Source organism: Xyrauchen texanus, chromosome 11 (genome assembly GCF_025860055.1).
Source record: "Xyrauchen texanus isolate HMW12.3.18 chromosome 11, RBS_HiC_50CHRs, whole genome shotgun sequence".
Taxonomy (NCBI): domain Eukaryota; kingdom Metazoa; phylum Chordata; class Actinopteri; order Cypriniformes; family Catostomidae; genus Xyrauchen; species Xyrauchen texanus.
Window position 1 is genome coordinate 9,932,615 of NC_068286.1, and position 21,240 is coordinate 9,953,854.

At 37.5% G+C, this 21,240-nt stretch overlaps 1 protein-coding gene across 4 annotated transcripts in view; it reads right to left on the reverse strand.

The window, feature by feature from the left end:
* LOC127651196 (B-cell CLL/lymphoma 9 protein-like) overlaps window positions 1–21,240 on the reverse strand; it is a 154,571-nt gene that overhangs the window by 50,485 nt on the left and 82,846 nt on the right. For 2 of the 4 annotated variants that reach the window (XM_052136915.1, XM_052136914.1), the window contains one exon: window positions 4,882–5,035. The gene's annotated coding sequence lies outside the window, so the exon portion shown is untranslated. Of the gene's footprint in view, window positions 1–4,881; window positions 5,036–8,700; window positions 9,686–21,240 lie in introns of those variants that run through there. The other 2 variants (XM_052136916.1, XM_052136913.1) reach the window with 2 other exon arrangements.

Sequence of the window (21,240 nt, forward strand, 5' to 3'; positions counted from 1 at the left end):
TTTAACCACTGATTCTTCCATTTATCTGCCTTTGGAAGTCCAAACAAAGAGGTTTTGCTTTTGCAGTGAAGAAAACATTACCCTAGTTTTCATCCACTTTTCACGATATTTTGTAATCGACAAAGTGAAAATGCATCATAAGGTTTTTTGCTAAATTTGCCATCTTCTGCCTGTTTCCATTCAAATGGCCTTTTATTGATAAAATTGGTGTGTGTGATGACGTCATGCCTAAAAAACACTTTGTAGCATACATTTGGTTTATCGCAACAGAAATCTGCCCTTAACCCGTTTCCATTCAGAAATGTGTGTTAAATGGCAATTCGCCTCCCAGATGTCCCTAATTTTTTTCCCTCAGAAGTATTTGTAAAATGGGGAGAGTATTGAGACAATTCCTTGAAACTAGACAGCTTACTGTCATTTTAATTTCACAAGTAAATGCAATCAGAGGAGGAATTGCAATCAAATAGGAACAGATGCCCTTCTGATAGGACTGTAATATTGGTCCTGATGTTGTGCCTATCGCTGGTTGCCACCGTTTCTGACCCGAAAGCGAATCATCATGGCCCTGTTCAAGCTTGCAACCTTCACCAAGTAGTGGCGGAAACTTTCGGTCTTAGTATAAGGACCATCCATCAATGTGTCTATGCCGTGTGTACAGCTATTAAAGAAAAACTGATGTGGTGTAATATCAGGGTTTACATGTGATACATTCCTGATATTCAATAGGCTATTTTGAACAATTATCTAAAGCATTGCCAACTGCAACTGCATTATGTCCCGCATATTTCTCCAGCAACTTTTAACGACCAACTGAACTTTATTATCATCTAAATTGTATATAGCGTAATAATGCAATTTACATTTTATGAAGAAGCTCAGCAAATATGATCCAAGGTAAAGAGGGTTAGAATTGAAATACTTAAAAGCTTGTTTTCTGAAAGTGAACTTATTGGACAAATAGTTCTGATAGTTTATATTCTTTAAAAAAAATAGCAGAACATTCTGGGAATGTCATTCAGCCGACTTTATTCATCTACAGAACAGGGTAAAGCTAATTTAAGTTTGTGTAAAGAAAAGGCATATATAGGTCTAAAAAAAAATTTGTGGCAATTTATTTTATTTAATACAGGGAATTTTGACTGCATTTTTTCAGAAGTAAATGAAACAATTGAATAGAATTGGGCTATACAGTATGTTAATGTTCCAAAAGAAAAAAGCATACTGAAGCTTTTCTCCTAGTATTGTGTATCTATTTTTAATTTAAAACATCTTTGTGCAAAGAAATTATATGTTTTATGTTTTGTGGGCTAATTCCATGACTGCCGTCTATTATTTTGAATGGTGTGGAAAAAAAACTTTTAATAAATGTCTACTGTGATTAATCAAAGAGTGGCCATGCATTTGTTCTCAATGCAATTGTTGATGTGAATGATAGGAGATATTTGTGTTAGCACTCCTGGAAGTGTCATGTTTGCAGTATCGGATCTATATGCGGTTAAGATCGATTCATAATCACGCACAATAAATTGGCTAAAAAGGATGTATAACTTGTCCTCATGATTAACACAGGCTAACGATTGGGGCAAATTCTTTCATGTGACACTATATTTTAGCATTAATGCAAAATTTCTTGATAAAGTGTTTCCAAACCAGTTTTTCGAAACATTTGAAGAATCGACATAGTTTATGCGCTAGTGTTTTGTGAAATTTTTTCCATAATTTGCGTTCTGATTTCCATCAGCTTAAAAAGTTTAAAAAAATATATATTTTTCGCAAAACATCCTTGGATGGAAACGTAGTTATAGTCTTCTCGTCATGGCGACAACACTAACCCAACTCATCCTGGCCTTTGCTATAACTACGTTTGTTTGAGGGTGGGCCAAAGTAGCCCTCGGGCAGGTATTTTGCAAATGTGTTGCCTAGTTACATAGACACTTCAAGGAAGAAATGGCTAGACTACAATCCAGCTGTTTCTTGTAGTTCTTGAGCAGTGATGTCTGTGGGAGAGAAGAACTCCCTTATGCTTGGACTTGGTAACTTTGCAGACCTTTTACATGTACAAACAGCTATATTACACACTAAAGGAAAGGTAAAAGGGCATATTTAAATGTCAGCACATGTTAATACATCAATCTCTCAAAAATATCTGGAATATAATGTGCCGATCAATAATCAATGTATCAATATTTTATGACAATCCTACTGAGCATACAACCCAACTTTCCATGGACCCAACTTTCTTCCAGATAAACTCTAATACAGATTGAAACCTTCAGAAGTACACAAACTACGCTTGGTTAGGGTTTTGTGAAAAAACATACTTTCCTAACCCTAACCAGGGATTGCCAGAACAACGGACCCCAATTTGATGCATTTCATATGGAAGTATTTTTTTTTTTTTACATAAAACTTGCTCTTGCATTCAAAACAACTGGTCAGAGTGCAACAGAACGCAACAGAAGGCAGGGGTCTCGAGACACATTTTTAAAATGTTGACTTTTTGTAGCTTGATGTAATGTCAAAAACTGCAACGCTTGTGATTTTCAAAAAACAATGCACAATGCAATGGCCACAAATGTCCATCTGAAGGAGCATGGCTGTAGCAGTGGGGCTTTAAAAGGGATGAGTATAAATATGCAACATTTTCGAAGTGTCCAACAGCTAAAATACACCACACCAAGCAAATCACCGCTATAAAATGTCAGTACTAAAAAATCTGAAATAAATCTAGACAAACTAGCTGATTAGTCAATTGTGGGATGACAAGTAAACTATTGTGGCCCATCACTAGACCAGGTTCAGCCCTGCCAGAAAATTACATTCATATACCCTCCTTTCTAGTCACCAGCAGGGATGCATGGTTTATCAGTACTAAAAAAGTATCGCGATACCACAGAAATTAAAACTGTACGATATCATCTTGTTGTTAAATTCGGTATACAGTATACTGTCATTAGCAAAATTATATGAGATGTGACAAATTTGAGATGAAATCACTGACAATTCGAAAATAAAATAAAAAAAACCTTTGGATATGGCCATGTGTGATGATTAAAGAGCTGTAATGTAAATGTAATGTTAAAGGATTTCATTTAATTAAACATTATAGTCGCATGCACTACACGCTACAGAACGAACAAGAGGTGCCATATGATTCCCACACACACGGACACATGGGCACACACACTCACACAAACTCAACACACACTGCTGGTGCTTCATTTTCATGCAGTGTGTTTAGAGTATAAACGGCTGTTAACACAAATGAATTCCACAGATGCAGCTCGGAGATTTCAGCTCGAGAGTCATGACGGGAATATCCCAGCATTAATGGGCAGCTCAATATAACTAACCTGTAAAGACAGGAAGAATTCAAGATCTGTCAAAATCCAAATATAAGCTCTATTCTAATGAATGCGTGTTGAAGACTCGCATTACACATGTAATGTTCAAAAAGTATCAATATACTCATAATAACAATTATTTAGTATCAAATGGTTGTATTATTATCATCTTTTTATTATTATTAAATATGTATGCATCAATTTCATTAAACACTGTTTGATCATAACTTTTAATTAAAATATTTAACATGGAATCCAGATTTTTTTTTACAGAAAACACATAATTTGCATCCATGACTTTATGCAGTTCTTTAAATCAATTAATCATCAAGAATCTGAGTTTTTTTTATTTGTTGATTACAGTATCGATACAAAGGTACCAGGGCTGGTATCATACCGAAGCCAAAATTTTGATATCGGAGCAACCCTAGTCACCAGAAACCTTTGTATGACCTTTGTAAAAATAAATTTTCTGTACCCAACAAACACCAAATTTCACATCCACACAAATACATAGCTATCCCTAGCAACTCATATACGGAGATGTAAAGTATTGTCCAATAGCGCAAATTCTGTAAAACTCAGTGCCAGACAATCGTGCATCAAGAAAATGTCATTGGTTGAGCCAATATTGCTGTCAAACTGGTCGGGATGAAACAAACAGAGCAATTATTAGTAAGCACCACAGAGACACTGTGTGAAATATAAAAATGGAATATGAAAATGTATTTCAACATTGATTAACACACACTAAATTTTCTGATCAGCAAGTAAATGAGTATTAGCTGTTTCAAAAGAACAAAAAGAAAAGAAAAAAAAACTTGAAACTACATGACAATAATTAGATGTGTTGGTATATTAACAACAAATTTCATGGTTCTAAATGTCTGCAGTTATGTTTGGCCAAAAGAAAGCCACTAGCATCAGTCACCTCTGGGCATATCACAACTACACCGGAGATACCGAATATCTGTATTTGCCAAATATGAGAATCGGAAGGATGAAGAGATACAATCAAAGAGACACTAAAAATGCATAATAATTTTTTTTTTTACAAAACACTCTTTTAAACTCACTTTCACATAACTGGCATGTTTGAATGTAGCAGGTAAGTTTCATAGTTCAAGTTAAGTAACATTTGGACATTAGAGCTAAAATGCCAAGCACAAAAGGTAATAGCCGTCTACATCTTAATAAACCACTAATAATAAACCCTAGCACAATCCTATGATACAAGCAGATATTGTATATTGCATTTCTCCTAAATGCAATCATTGAACACTACACTGCTACCTAACTGAAATCAGCCAAGTAAAGAATAATGTAAAGTCAGCAAGTCATTATTGCAAAATAAGCCGTGGCTGGGAAATCAGGACCCTGACAAAAAGCGGTGGGGTCTTGAATTTCCCAAAAGGGGTTTATTTTGCAATAATGATCATCTGACTGTAGATTACCCCTGTTATAAATTGATATAGGACAAAACAGTGAAACATGACATTGTGTACGTTTGTGCATACATTTTGGCCATTTGACTTACCTCGAAGGACCCTCAGGTTTCAGAATTTCCAGTTTTCCCTCATCTGAAGAGCGTGCAAAATAATTTCCACTGTAAATAGTATGTGAATGTATGTGTGACTCTTCTCTTGTAGATTAAACCAATGAGCTCAGGAGATCACCGAGTATCCAAACACCTGTGGAGACAGACAAAGAGCTTTCAGACCACAAACCTACACAACAAGGCTACAGAAGATATGAGGGTGAAACCAGGAAGCCATTTTTTATATATTAGGTTCCAAGAAATGGCAAAGCTGTTTGAAAATCTGTCACTATCAGTAAAAGCTGCTTTAAAACTACCACAAACCAGCAAGAAACCAAGGTTTCATAAAGAAAAAAAAATGAACTTTTCTCCCATATCACAGTATATAATGTTCCAGAACCCACTACATATGATTTGTGAATTGGGATTCTAACCATTCTCTTAAAGGAATAGTTCACCCTCATGCAGGTGTCTGCAGAACACAACCAACGATTTTTAGAAGAATAGCTCAGCTCTTAAGGTTCATACAATTAAAGTAAATGGTGACCAAAAAGCACATAAAGGCAGCATAACAGTAATCCATACGTGGTTTAATCCATGTCTTCTGAAGTGGTCTAATCAGTTTTGGGTGAGAACAATAAAAATAAATAATTTATAAATAAAACCTTTGCAGTCTCTAGACAGGACCAGGACTTGAAATCATGATCATCAAGGAGACAGCTGTTGTCATGATTTATAGTGAAAAAGGAGTTATAGTTCTCACCTAAAACGATTGGATCGCTTCAGAAGACATGGATTAAACCACTGCAGTCTAAAAGATAAATTTCATGCTGCAGTTGTGTGCTTTTTGGAGCTTCAAAGTTTTCCATTCACTTTCACTGGCTCACCATTCACATGCATTGTATGGACCTACAGAGCGGAGATATTCTTAATCTTCATTTGTGTTCTGCAAAAAAAAGAAAGTCATACACATCTGGGATAGCATGACGGTGAGTAAATGATGAGAGAATTTTCATTTTTGGGTGAACTACTCCTTGAATGCACAGTACCCTGGGACAAATACTGTACCTTGCATTATAGCTGAATGCTGTGGTGAAGCGAAGCCAAAACAAATAGAAAGCTTGCCAGAGCAAATCCAAGGAACTCAAGAACTTCTCACCTTTCCAATATTTCTAATTAATTTCTTGGCCAATTCTTGACCAAAACCAAACATACGGCAGCAACTGCACGGCTCACTTTGTGGATTGGTAAAACAAGGAATCCATTCAATAAACACACTTGTACTAGTTAAAGGAAGAGATTGGCTAGGTGGAAGAGTAGACTAACAGATATAGTACATTTGAGGCTCAGCAAGAATACTTTCAGCAGTGGAGGAAAACTTGCATTGTATTAGTGCAGTCTATTCTTTACACACAGGAAGCATTATGCATATAAATCAGGCATTTTTTTAAGTACCTTAATGTCAATTAAGCACAGTGGAGTTATTTCAAATAAAAATGCATAGGCAGTTTTATTTTGCATATAATTGGTTGGCGCTTAGATTTCCAAACAAAGCAATTACATTGTGTGATCTTATATATGAACAAGAACCTAACTGTATCTTAAAGGTCAGTCCTGACTATGAGAAACACAGTAATTTATTAACAACACCATTAGCAATGCAGAACGAACCTCTTTTTCGGCACAAATCAGTGCTTTTTAATATTGACTCCTAATTGCTCAAATCTATGTAATTCAGTCATCATTAAACACACTTGGGCTCCATCTAAAAAGCACATTAGACAATTAATAAGCAGAATTCCTATTGGTTTAACTAATTTATTGCTAAATTGCCATCTTTGCCAAGCCTCAGGAGTTATGAGTTTACAACACCAGCAAGAGGTCTTAAATGTTCCTACCTAATGCACTAAAAGTAATTGAAGTTCAAACCAGGGTGACCTGAGGTTGTAATGACTATAAATAATGCATTTAAGGTTGTGTCTGGATTACACCCAGCAAACAAGGGCTTTTAAAAAAAAAAAAAAAAAAAAAAAAAGATCAGTATGCTAGTTATGAAGACTGGCCAAGTATGTGGTTACTAGACTGAGGCAACAGCACCTTAAACAAAACTATGATCTCCTGAGATCACATCCTATACATTGTTTTATCATCAGTTATCATAACTTAAATGTTGTGTTAGAAAAACTGCCCTGGATTGATCATGTTGACATAAATTATCCAAGTTTTTGTTGCCTGAACTTGTGGCAAGTTATTGAACTTAGAAAAAACTATTCAGCTAAAACCAAGAGAACTATCCACATCATGCTCATGTATATGATTCCCAGCATGCAATGCAGCACGAATAAATTATGCAAATTGTAGTATTACTCTCTGCTTTTTATTATGTTTGCTGCTTTTACTAATGCTTTTGGCTGCAGTAGTTGTCACTTTCAGTTATTTGTCATGTAGTAATAATTAAAAAAAATCATCTTTTTCCTCAATGTGTTCAATGATTGTCAATATCATTGTGCATGTAAAGTGTTGAGGCCTGTGTGTGTGTGTCTCCTTGACAAGCTTAAATCTAAATGTGATAGAGGGATCAGACTTTGGTTTTTGATCATCAACTGGAATAGCAGTTGAATTAACCTGACAATGAGATGGCTCTAGCTACTTCTGTGGTTATCACTAATACTAAATGACAATACAATAGACCTTCTATGCTCAGTTTGAATTCAATTACAATGAAGCTGATTGAACAAAGAAAGTCAAGTTTACTTCAGAAGAAATTGAGCGCATTTATTTAAATAGCTATATTGAAATAAGTCCACTTTGTTTTGTTTAAACAACTTTCCCTTATAAGTTGACACGAACACTTACTTTTTTAAGTTGAAACAACAAGATTATATTAGGTTACACCTCCAACAGCCTCCTGAATAAGATATGGTCCTAAACACCTTTGTTGCTTTGTTTTTTTGCACATTTGCGATACACCCTGCTGTTGTACAGGCCTGAGCAGATTTAACTACCACCAACACACAAACAACAGCTACAACTCGCCTCTCTCGAGTAACCTCACACAGATACCTGCACACTGAGGTGGCAATACGGAACAAAACGCCGCTAATGTCTGCAGTCGAGTTCCATTTTGAGGTAAACACAGTTAGCTGGTTACCATTTATCAAAACGAGGCTTCTAGTAACATCGTAACAGAAGCAATCGAGGTTTGAGGTAACAATAGAGAACTGTAGCAACATGCAGTGGCCTCGAGAACTTCCTTGTAACCTGGTGGATTCAACAAACCAGATTTAAAAAATAAATAAATAAAAAATAAATCACAAAGTTAGCAAAGCAATGAGAGTTTACAACAGGTACGGTAAGGGTTGGAACGTATATGGGACAAGCATTCTAAAATAATTCTGTTTCTATTGAAATGCTCAGATTTGTGTCGCGGTAAAGAACTATGAGAAAGGCAAAAAACAAATCGGCGAGGTGGGAAACGAAAAGCGTCCTTCAACATATCCAAGCTATAAGTGGCATATGCAAAAAGTTATAAGTGCACTACTATGAATGCAAATAGAAGAGAAAGAGAAACAAACTTCGCACAATATGGGCAAATCGTATACGATTTACACGCACTCCGGCTTGTTTGCTATTTCAAGTAGCCTTTAATCTAAACTGGAGGAAGCTGAAACAATCGATTATTTGGGGTTTCCTAAATAGCCTATATCTGGTTGCTGATTTCAAATGGGAGCCAGGCCAAACGTGTTTACTGTCGGCCATCGTGCATGAAAGAAATGTATATGGTAGGATCAAAATGAACGAAAGCAAACCAATTATTACCCATGTTGAGCAAATATTCCACACAAACACGTTCCCATTGGATTTGCAACTGATCGAAAAGTCAGAGTCCGGTAAATAGGCGCACAGCGAATTCCATTCTCGCTAGAAAAAAAGTGAAGTTATTCCACAAGCGAGCGCGTGCCCCCCAATTACAGTAATCCTATAGGTAAGTAACCCATTTTCCAAAGAAAAAAAAAATCTCAAGAGCATGTTTGCCCGATCCTTCTCGATAACAAAGGGCTACGACAATCCAAGGCATAACCAAAGAAATAGTGTAACAAAAAAATGTCAAATAAATAAATCTCAGCTCCGGAGTAGAACTGGCCAGACGAAGTGCATGGCTGATCCAAGACGTCCCAAACTTGTGCAGTCCTTTTTCTCTCTCTCAAAGAAGTTGTTCCTGTTTCGCCAAAGCTTGGGGGAGGGGAGCCTTTTTATTAAGCTCCTGGCCGAAGCGAGAGAGGGAGATATTCTGCAGGCTCTTGTGTGCTACAGATCCACCAGACGAAACGCTTTAAATTAAAACTGGTTGCGAGATATTTGGGGGTCTGTAGTGTATTTGTGGAGCGAGCGATAGGCGATCTGAGGTCGGTTAGATCATGATGTTAAAAATAGCAATGGATCAAGTAATAACCGCAGCTGGCTGCAACGTTGTTGCGCCGACACAAAGATCTCCAACTAGAGTAAATATATCGGACCACTTGTAGGTCCATGCTTTTGTTAATCGACATGTATATAGGTAGCCTATATCTAGATATGCATTGAAAATCAAGCGAAATGCACGAGCACCGCGCGTTGTAATTGCATTAAAAGGATACACTATTGAATTCTTAGAGAAATTCCTTTATCCCCTGTTGGACTGCCTTCCTTTACATAGGTTGGGGAAAGCCGCTTAATTTTAATGGTGAAAACTGTGCGGTTCGATTTTCCATCACCAAAAACACACGGGGGTGTCCGATTCCGATGGGGCTGCACACGCGATTCACACTCGTAAAACGCAATACGCACACAAACATTTCCGGGAAAAAACAAACCCGACGGTGAGAAATGTACCACGAGAGATTAAAATAGCTCACGGCAGTAACATGGCTTCCCCAATCTGATAAGAGCAAGTACCGCTGATGTGTGCTCGCCTCCCCCGCTTTGGTGCGACAGGATGGTTTAGTCCATATTGTAGCAATTCTAGGTCAGGTTGACTTGCCATCGAATTTACTGACTGCCGGGGATCAATGAAATCACCCGCGATGATTTATTGTTCGAACGCAGGTAATCACTAATCAACGGTGTGTCCTTGTACGCCATGTCTGTTGTGTTAGTAAAGACACGTTGCTTCGAGATGCACTGCTATTATGTTTTGAGTACAGTAAGAGAGGGGTGAAAGGGAACTGTTTTTAAGGTGACATGAGACACCCATCTCCCCATTTAAGTTATGTAAGCTGCACGCCATTGACAGAAGAATGAATCTCACAAGAACATGTTTAAGCCATATTCATTTCACCCCTAAAGAAATGGACAATACATTATAATTGCTGTAATATATTATTTATTGCTGTAGTACAGTATTGACATCTTTTTGAAAATTATCCTGTCTGGACACAATGCTTTTTATTATTATTATTATTATTATTATTATTATATAATAATAACATAAGCATAAATTAAACGTAAAAAAAAAAAACAAATAGTACAAATATATATGAATTATGGAAGCCCATTTCCAACAAACTGTGGATAGTTAAAGGGGATAGTTCACCCAAAAATAAATATTCTCTCATCATTTACTCATCATACCCAGATGTGTATGACTGCCTTTTTTTCTGCTGAACATAAAGTTTTTTAGAAAAATATCTCAGCTGTGTTGGTCCATTCAGTGCAATTGAATGTTGGCCAGAACTTTGAAGCTCCAAAAAGCACATAAAGGCAGCATAAATGTAATCCATATGACTCCAGTGTTTAAATCCATGTTTTCAGAAGCGATATGATAGGTGTGGGTGAGAAACAGATTCATATTTACTATTCTCCTCCCAGTGTTGTGATTTACATGAAGAGTGTTCATGTGAACTCAGAGGAGAGAAGAGAGCACTTAAGGTGCGTACACACTCGACATCGACTCAGTACCATTCATTTTCAATGCGAGCACAGCGACTTCCGGCGACACGAGCTGTCGCAACCGTTGGCGCTAGATGTGGGCGTGTCCAGCGACGCGACAAAGTTGAGAAAAGTTAAACTTTGGAGCGACTAACGGAAGCGACAGCCAATAGGAGAGACGACGGGAGAGCTCATGTGATCCTTTCTCTCTCTCTCAGCTCCTGCAGTAACGGAAAGGTGGATGAAAGGCTAATTCTTGCTGTTAGAAATTTTCCAGTGCTCTATATGTCTCTTCCCACGTACAAGGACATTTTTAAGAAAAATACTGCGTGGAAAGGTGTATCTGAGATCGCGGGGATTTTATGGACCCAGACAGACCGGCGTTTGCATTTTCGCTGCAGATAAAGAGCCGCTATGGCAACCAGCATGCCTTGTTTCTCATTCATCTTTGATATAAAGCATTTTATGTACTGATTCCATTTATATTTAGTCTTTTCCCTCCAAAATGTTTGTTTTTAGTGGCAAGAAAAGAGATTCGCTGTCAACAGCAATGGAGTGGCATCCGTGAATGTCATTTATAAACGTTACTAGGCAACCAGTAGTGGGAACACCCACTAGCGACTTCACCGCCAGCCACTGGCGACCTGCAGCGATAAAGTCGCTGGCAGTGTGTACGCACCTTTAGCAGGGCTGGTGTAAGTGGACGTTTATAGTAAAAGACATGTATTAAACCACTGGAGTCGGATGGATTACTTTGATGTGATTTTTGGAGTTTCAAATGTCTGGTCACCATTTATTTGCAGTGTAAGGAAAACAGAGCTGAGATATTTTTCTAAAAATCTTTGTATTCTAGAGAAGAAAGTAAGTCACAAGTAAGATGAGATCATTTTCAATTTGAAATCATGAGATACTTCTAAGTCATATTTTTTAGATAAAAAGTCACAATTATGAGATACTTTATAATTACGTGATTAAATATCATAACTATTAGATTCTAAGTCATATTTATTGCATAAGACATAATTATGATATACAAAAAGTCATAATTATGAGTTAAAAATCTATCAATCTAAAGCCTTGAGATGCTAATCTAAATATAAAGTCTTTTTATCTCGCAATTATGACTTTTAATATCAATTAAGACTTACTATCTTATAATTTGAACTTTTTATGACTTGGTATCTCATGACATTTTCTCTTATTTTTATTACTTTTAATCTCAATTATGACATAATTCTGATTTACTAATCATGTGGAGGAAATGGGCTTCAATAATAAATACTTTACACCATAATAGTTAAAAACGTATAAACCGAATAATCATTATAATTTATTTGTAATGCGGTAATGAGAATAAGATTTCTTACTATCTAATAATCATGTGGCGCAATTGGGTCCCATAATAAATATTTTATACCATAATTGGTAATAAAAAAATAAACAAAACAGATGAGATTCACCCCTAAAACCTTACACACATGGCCAAGAAATTTCCATTATTTAGGCTAATAGAAAAAAGATTTGGGAAATATATCCAGATGGCATCTTATGGCCGTTTTGAGGGCACTAAGGTCCTTTGAAACACACAAACCCTCCCATGAGAGTGTTGCACAAGTTCACAAGACTTTCATCCAAAAATCGTTGGATGTATTTTGAAGACACCCTTATATCACCCCATTCCACCGAGACACTCCAACAACAAAAACACTTAAAAGAAGCAGAACAAGAGAGCGGTAGAATGCAAAAGGATTTCAGTAAAAGTTCAACAGAGCTGAGCACAACAGCAGATTGGAAATACATTTACTTACTTAAACAACAAGAAATTGCTTAATTCAAGCCCAAAATAGCGTGCAAGTAGGAGAGCAATGGGGGCAAATGTACATTTCTCTTAATTTTGATAGCAGTAAAAGAGTAACTGAGTGAGAGAGAGCTCAGAGGTGACAGTGTATGTTCACACTGCAGTGTATTAAATGCTGAGGAAGAGGAGAGGTGAGACTCAGGGGACTAAATGCATTGGCTGGCAATCTAATCCTGAACCGTCACAACCACCAACACAACCAAGCCATTCCTCCGTTCCACTGTTTGGCAGGGTGGGCTTCTAAAAACAACAGTGTAAGATTCTCTTTCCTTCCCGGGGTGTACTCAATTCCCCATAATGTTAGCAATTGCTTTCTCCGCTTTTTACACACTGCTGAGTGCAGAATTGTGTCCCTACAGGTAAAAAGTGAGAGAAAACAAACAATCTTTTGCCTTTTCCTCCAGCAGTGATACATGCAAACAGAGCTTCCCTGCTGATAGAAGAAAAATGTATGAACTCTCTTGGAGGAGAGAAAAACATGACAGTGTTTTAGCAGAGTATAGAGCGTTTACCTCTTTGTTTTTTGATGGAGGAGTACACTGTAAAAAAATCCTGTTGTTTTTACAACAACAAAAAAACTGGCTGCTGTGGTTGTCAGAATAATTCTGTAAAGAGTACAGTAAAAACGTAAACAACTTTACAGAACTGTACATTTCACAGTTTAAATCTTGTAATTTGCATGACCATGTTGGCACTGTAAACATTTACAGTAAACTTAACATAACATAAACCTGAGATTAACAATCTGAAACTGTAAAAATCAGCTTTTTACTTGATAAGGTATTATTATTCACCGTAAAATTTCAGAAGAGCTCACGATGACATGAAGTTCACTAATAGTGGCTCTTCCAGGAGCAATGACTAATAAATGTGTAAGAGACAGTGCTCAGTGTCACTCACACAAACACTAAACACCATCAGGGTAACGCATGACAAATTGAAATAATGCAGGAAAAATGTACTAATCTACATTAAATATAAAACACTCCGATGTACGTAACTGATGTTAAAAATAAGAAGAAACATAACTATTCCCATAAATATAATGAAATCTGATGGGTCATGCAGGGAATTGTGGGAATGCCCGATTATTGTTTTTTACTGTAATTTTAACAATAATTTACAGTAAAAAGTACATGTACTTTCTTGTTAAACATAATATACATTTTTACCTTTAATTATACAGGAAAATCGTACTTTTTACATTAAAAAATTACATTTTTCAAACAATTTTGTTAAAACTACTGTATAAATATACAGTTAATACTTGTTAATAAATTAACATTTTGTTTTTTTGTAGCATTTTTACAGTCTTTTACCATTAAAATTACAGATTTTTTTTTAGTGGCAGATGAGACTGGGTTATTCCATGTCAAATCAGCCAAATTTCAGAAACTTCCCTGGCTGAATTGTTTTATTTTGTTAATACTTTTTCTGAAGAAAGTATGATAAATGATGATGAAAGCCAAAATATTAAATGCCGTGAATCAATATTTACTGACTAATTAATTATTTTGGTGAGGGGAATCAAAATGGTGTGAATCCAAATCTTGGAAAACACTTTTTTTCTATGTGTTTTATTTTGTGCCTATAACTCCAGAATTATTAAATATTACTTTTTTTATATAACTTTAATATTTAAAGGGTTTATATGTTTAAATCCCAGAAATAATGAGCTTTTACTGTGGCTCCATGTGTACTGTAAATTGTTATATTTAACACAATTTCAATGATCGAAAACCAAATGTGTGTTACATGGTATGAAGCTAGTTTTTCTTGACCAAAAAAACAAAACAAAAAAGGTCTGAAGTACCAATCATTTTTAAACTAGAAATGTCTTTTATCATGTTTCCTTTTAGGATTCAGTGTCTCACTTATGATGCTGGTCAAAGGTGCCCTTTAAGCTAGAAACATACTGAACATTGAAATGTGCAATTACACGTTGTTTAGTCTGACTGAAATCTGATGCACAGTAGAGCCACAATGTGTAAACAATGTGTTTCAGGAACTCAACATACGAATGGTGTACTTGCATTTGTCTATAACATCGAAAAAATTCTGCACATCATATTTACTGTTCCTTTCCTCTCAATTTACCCCTTATTTTTGCTCTTGCCTTGTTTACACTTTTCCCTGCACTAACAGGGTCAAATATCAACTAAAGCTACTTCAGCGGAATACATGAATGTGTTGAAAAGACCTCAACTAGCATGTCATCAATATGCCACTTAATACCAAACAATTTTATCGAGCACCTTAATTGATTCAATAGTACCATATCAAAGCAATTAATTAAAAAAGTGCAAGAAATATCACTGAATATCCATGTAATTGTTGTTTACAATATTAAATAATGCATTTACTGTACTTGATCAAATGTTCCGGGTTCAATACAAGATAAGCTCAGTCAACAGCATTTGTGGAATAATATTTCGGGCTCGTCCCTCGTTCATATTAAAAACAAACTAAAATCATGGTTAACTCACTTAAAATGGAATTGAATGGGGCCAATCCATAAATGTTATAATATACACTGTTTCAACAGTATAGCCACAAGATGTAAACATGCATGTTAACATGGTTTTAGTGCGCTAAAATCTTTGTTCTACATGATTTTATTGTAATAAAGTCAATTACAGGGTTTACCGGTGTTGTGTCGTCATAGCAGCAAAGTTGTATCATTGGCTATAACATTACACAGTCATATTAACACATACTATAATGTGTACATTTTGAGGCTATACTTTTAAACAATGTGTATTTTAGCATTTATTGATTTGCCCCATTCAATTCCATTGTAAGTGTCTTAATTTAAACAATGGACGATTTGAACATATTTTTTTTTTTTTGTGGTAATCAATATTATGCCACAAATGCTGTCAATTGAGCTTAACTTGTATTGAACCCAGAACATTTCTTTAATATGTGCTGAAGTAAAATGTGAACGAGTAAGCTATGCTTTGCTTTGCTTTGGTTCTCACAGCTCCCGGCGCAAGAACGCTATCATCTCTCTTCAACTTTTGGCTGAAGTTTTGAGTTTGTTGGAAAGAGTTTTTGGCCACAGTCATATCCGTCTCAACATGACAGCAGATCTTTTGACTCCGTACAAACGTCACAGCAAAACAAACTTCCTTTGCCGGCCCCACACTCCTCCTTTTAATTTATTTCTGTGATTTTGTAAGCGTACATAGCTCAGCTCCACCATCCATCCCTCTCTCTACCACTCTCTCACTTTCTCTCATGTTTATTTCCTTCTTGCTACTCTACCCTCCTTCTCCTGTCAACCCCCGTCTCATAATTCTCTGCATTACACACTCTGTCACTGTAATAGAAAACATTTCTCTCTTTTGCTGGTAAACACTTGTGAACACATTCAACTTTTACACCAAGAGAGTCAAGAGCAATAGCAAAATGCTACGTAAACACCTCATGTGCTAAGTAAAAGAACTTAGTAAGTATGGCATAAATTCTACATAAGAGGTCAGAGCCAGAGCAGCAGTTAGCATACATGTTCATGACACATTGAGCCTTGGTGCTCATTCAGGCGACACAGATTCGAGTCCAGCCTGCATTGTGTTCCAATATATTCCCTGAGGAATAGTTCACCCAAAAATGAAAATTCAGTTTCAGATTAAAGTTTGATTATGTAATGCTCATGCTTCCATGTGTCATTGTGTCAAGAATCTTTCTGTAGGCCTTACATGCCATTCAAATAAATTTTTGGACATTTCCAAAATGAAAATGTCCTGTTTTTAGGAAGCATAACATTAATTCAGTAGTTTTAGTGCATCAGCTGTGGCCGATATACAAACATTAATAGCATTCCAACACCCACACAAGTCTCTTTTGGCCTTTGTCTAAAGCCATGAAATCGTATCTCAACACCTCCTACCCCCTATCAGATATGGATGTGCCTGCCCCCCACTAGAAGGTGAAGCCTGGACCACCAAGGCTGTGTTGATGGGGGGGGTTTATAAATGTCATCTGTTCAGGCAGGTATCCAGTAATTATGTGGTTATAGTGGTGGATTCCATGGCACACAGCCTACCTGCACGACAACCTGTATGCCATAGTTAAGATGCAGGTGTCCCTGTCCAGCTGCTGTCTGCCTTTGAAGATACAAATCCAACACATTGCACTTAGAGTTTCCATGGACATAAATACACATCTAACATAATTAAGCATTTAAACAAACTGCTTCTACTGCATCTTTTTGTTTCCTTCTCACGTTAACCATGGTCTCTCATTGTGTGTTTGAGTGTGTAAGTATGTTTACTGTAATATATCAGAGGTTTTTGGTTGTCAGGTGGCTGAGGAGGCCACTGTGGTGTGTACTGAACAGATGGAGGTTTTCTTCTCTCAACAACTTGTTTTAAAATATCTTGTGTCTCAGACAGCAACACGTGACTAGTTTAAAGAGCTTTAGGGTTTTTAATAGGTGTTGCTTGATGTAACGATGGACCTAATCCTGGTCCTAATCACTTGGATTTTAAAATGGTAACAACACACTGGGTCAGTGTAGACTAGTGATTAGTGATGTCTGGTTCGTGAACGAATCATTGATTCTTTTTAACCGTTTCTTTTCAGTGAACTGGTTGATCCAGTTCAGCGAATCGTGCTGAATCGGTTGGAACTGTTCGCATCTTGTGTCAACAGTAATCCACAAGTTAATCAATTATTGAATCTGTCTCCTGGACGTGCTGACTCGAAATGAGCCGATAACCAAGAGTAATATTGAGACAGGTTCATGTTTTAAGTCAGGAGGCAGTGAACGGTCAATGTGAGTATTTGTATTATTCCTTAAGCATTGCACACAACTTAAACAAAAAGGGCTCTTAATGGCCAAAACACAAATAAACAAGTCTTTGAGGCTTCACACTATAATATAACTCTCTCTGCAGTCTCTCTCGGTCTCAATCATGTGCTGGTGTGACTTTTCAGGTCTCCCTCCACCATCACTATAACAAGAGATAGGTGTTAGAGATAATTACAACCCAGGTGACGACCCCCACCTCCTGCGACAGCACTGCCCCCAACCCCCTGTCGGATGCATCTGTCTGCAAAATAAAGGGGAGAGAGAAATTATGTATGTAAAAGCATGTTAATGCGGCCCCCACAAAGTGCAGATTTTACTTTTAGGAAAGCCTGTTGGCACGACTCCGTCCACTGGACCGGATCGGGGGCCCCCTTTCTGGTAAGATCAGTCAGCGGGCTGGTGACGTCAGAGTAACTAGGCACAAACCTTCGGGAGTAGCCAGCCAGCCCCAAAAACTGTCTCACCTCCTTTTTGGTCCTGGGCCTCGGGCAGGCTGCAACCGTTGCGGTTTTGTTAACTTGGGGTCGCACCTGCCCATGACCCAAGTGGAACCCCAGATACTGAACTTCCATCAGCCCAATTGCGTACTTCTTTGGGTTAGCCGTGAGCAACCTAAGCACAGCTCTTTCTTAAAACCAGTCTCTAATAAAATTGAGCCGCACCCAACCGATCGAGCAATCATCAATCCGGGGCATTTGGTACACATCTGATTTGGACACGTGTTCACTTTGCGATAGTTTACACACAACTGGACTGTCCCGTCAACTCTTAGGTACCAGAACCACAGGGCTGGCCCAATTGCTCAAAAAAATCGAGATCTCTGTTTGACCTAAAGGGCCCTTGCCACTTGGCGAATAATTCAGAGCTTGAGCTGGGCATTAATGCAAGCACTTTATCTCTCAGTGCGAATTCTCGTAGTCGCGTATCCCTGTCATACAGTCGGCTTTGACGTTCACGAGTTTGGAGCAAATTCTTCTGTGTTAGTTGACCTAAAGTGTTGAGATTTGCTATATAAAGTATTGAACTTCATTTTTACTGGTTGAAGGTCCCTCCTCCCAAGCTTCCCTTATGATGTTGAGCATGCCACACGGCCGACGCCCATACAGCAGCTCGAATGAGGAAAACCCCGTGGAGGCTTGTGGGACCTCTCGAACTGCAAATAACAGGGAATCGAGCCACTTATCCCAATTTCTAGCATCTTCGTGTACAAATTCATGAATCATATTTCTTCGGGTTTTAATAAAACATTCCACCGGCCAATCCGTTTGTGGGTTGTAAACACTGGTGCGAATCAATTTAATACCTAACAATTCGTATGTAGTGTTCAACCAAGTGTTCAGTGTAGTGACATAAATGTAGTGCCTTGATCAGTGAGGATTTCTTTTGGAATCCCCACTCAGGAGATTATTCTGAAGAGTGCCTCCGCAACACTATGTGCTGAGATGTTGTGCAGGGGCACTGCTTCCAGATATCGCATTGCATAGTCTACCAGAACTAGGTCAATGAGGTCCATGCCAGTTCTTTCAAAGGGGACCTTGATTAGTGGTAAAGGGCGCAATGGCGCTTTTGGGGTGGCCGGTGGATTCACCAATATTCATGCATGCCACACACTACTTGCAAACGTCCCAATGAATGCCCGGCCAAAAAAATAGCCATTGGATTATGGTGAGCCGCTTGGATGGGTGCTGCCTGGAAGAGGATTTCCCGACGGCTCTTTGGTACTAATAATTTTGTTGTATTCTCTTTTATTTGAGTGTCCTGCGTCACTCGATACAACCGATCTTTAATCATTGAAAAATCTTGGTATGTGAGTGCGATGTTAGGCTGGAGCTGTACCCACAAATATGATCGTAGACCTAGTGATATCGGCTTTTGCTAACTGTTCTTTGCAATGAATGGCTCTGACTAGTTCGCAAATCAGACTGAACGATCCGGCCGCAAAAGTTATCGAGTCAACACTACACTCTTTAAGACATGTCTGTAATGCCAGGAGCCAAGTGAGCTGATATGAGTATGAGTAGATTGAGGATTTGAATGAGGTGGTGAAATGTTTTTTTTTATTAAAGTTTTATTCAAATTTCTTTAATAACAAATCAAAAGTACTGGAAATATGCTTACGACTATGATTAGTTTTAATAAAGGAATATTCTGGGTTTAATACAAGTTAAGGTAAATTGACAGCATGTGTGGCATAATGTTGATTCCCACAAAAAATTAATTAGACTCCTTTAAAAAAGGTTAAAAATCAGGGAGGCAAAGGTTACAGGGAGGCACTTATAATGGAAGTGAATTGGTTTTTGGAGGTTTTAAAGGCAGAAATGTGAAGCTTATAATATTATAAAAGCACTTACATTAACTCTTCTGTTAAAACTTGTGTATTATATGAGCTGTCGCCATTTTTGTTGTCGTTTTAGGTTTGAGGGCGTTCATCATGGCAACAAAGTTGTAAAACTTTATATTAATTTGTATATTACAGAGAAAAAGTTAGTTAATTAAGACTAGTTTATTCTCTTTATATGCTTTATAGAGCATAACACACTGTGTTTGTATATCCCTGTCTGTATTGGGTGCTTTAGGTGCAAAACTGTAAAGTAGGAAAGTTATCCAAGATCTAATCAATATTTGTCAGTCGTATTCAATGTGCAATTTACAGTACATGAAAGAAACACTAATGATAATATCTACCACAATGAAAATATATATAATAAAACACACTAAGTACTTACTTGTGGCTTTATTTGAACCACCTGCTTAGAACCACCAACTTATATAGGCACAAACCATCAGACCAACATGTAAATAACCATCCACAGTTTTGCATAATCAATGTCATTTAGGGTGTTGTCTGAAATCGATAGAATAGTCATCACAATAGACAAACATGCTTTTTGCCCATATAATGGTACAAAATTAACCAGCAAGAATTAATTGCCAAAGCCAAACCCTTGTCAAAACAGGAAAGAAATCTGCACACGTCAATCCATTTCACTGGGTCTTTAAAACATGCTCAGGAAAATGTTGAATCTGTGAAACACAAATGTACATCAATACGCATTAGAATCAGTAAGTGCCTCCCTGCAGATCAGGGAACAGCTCTCGAGAGCCCCTCCATCCCGGCTATGGGCAGCGTGACTCAGCAAATATTGGCAAATGGGCAAGTCAGCACGGCTGCCCGTCAGTCACTAGGTCATCAGGCAAGCCAGCCAACCAGCCAGTAGGATGCCTATATATATCATGCAGACCAGGCATGTTAAGTCTGATAAATAATTGAAGAGAGCAGTCATTAGCCTAGGTTATTTATCTTAAACCCCTGCTTCCATCCACTACAATCAGACATCGTTACCGCACAATGAGCATGAGCAACATTCCAAGTTCCGAGCCAACACCTGTCAATCAACTGCCTGATGCCAGTGAAGGGAGGTAGGAACACTCATGGAAACATTCTGGGAAGTGGTTAAGAAGGCTAGGAGTAAGATGAGAGAGCAATACTCCACCCAACTGTCCACTTTCCACTGGGCCCCTCGACCTGCATGGATACATGCTGACAAAGCCAAAGCACAACTAGAGATTCTCAAAACATGAAGTATATACTGTACACAAATGCTTGTTCCAGCATGGCACAGCATACATACACAAGGTAGTAAATTGCAGATTTATTACTGTACTTTTAAGTCATAACATGACAAATCAAATTTTCCCTGATCTTTTGAAACAGTCTAATGTACTTTACAAACATACTTTCACAGTTTAAACCCCCTTTCCCAGTCCCAAAAGAACA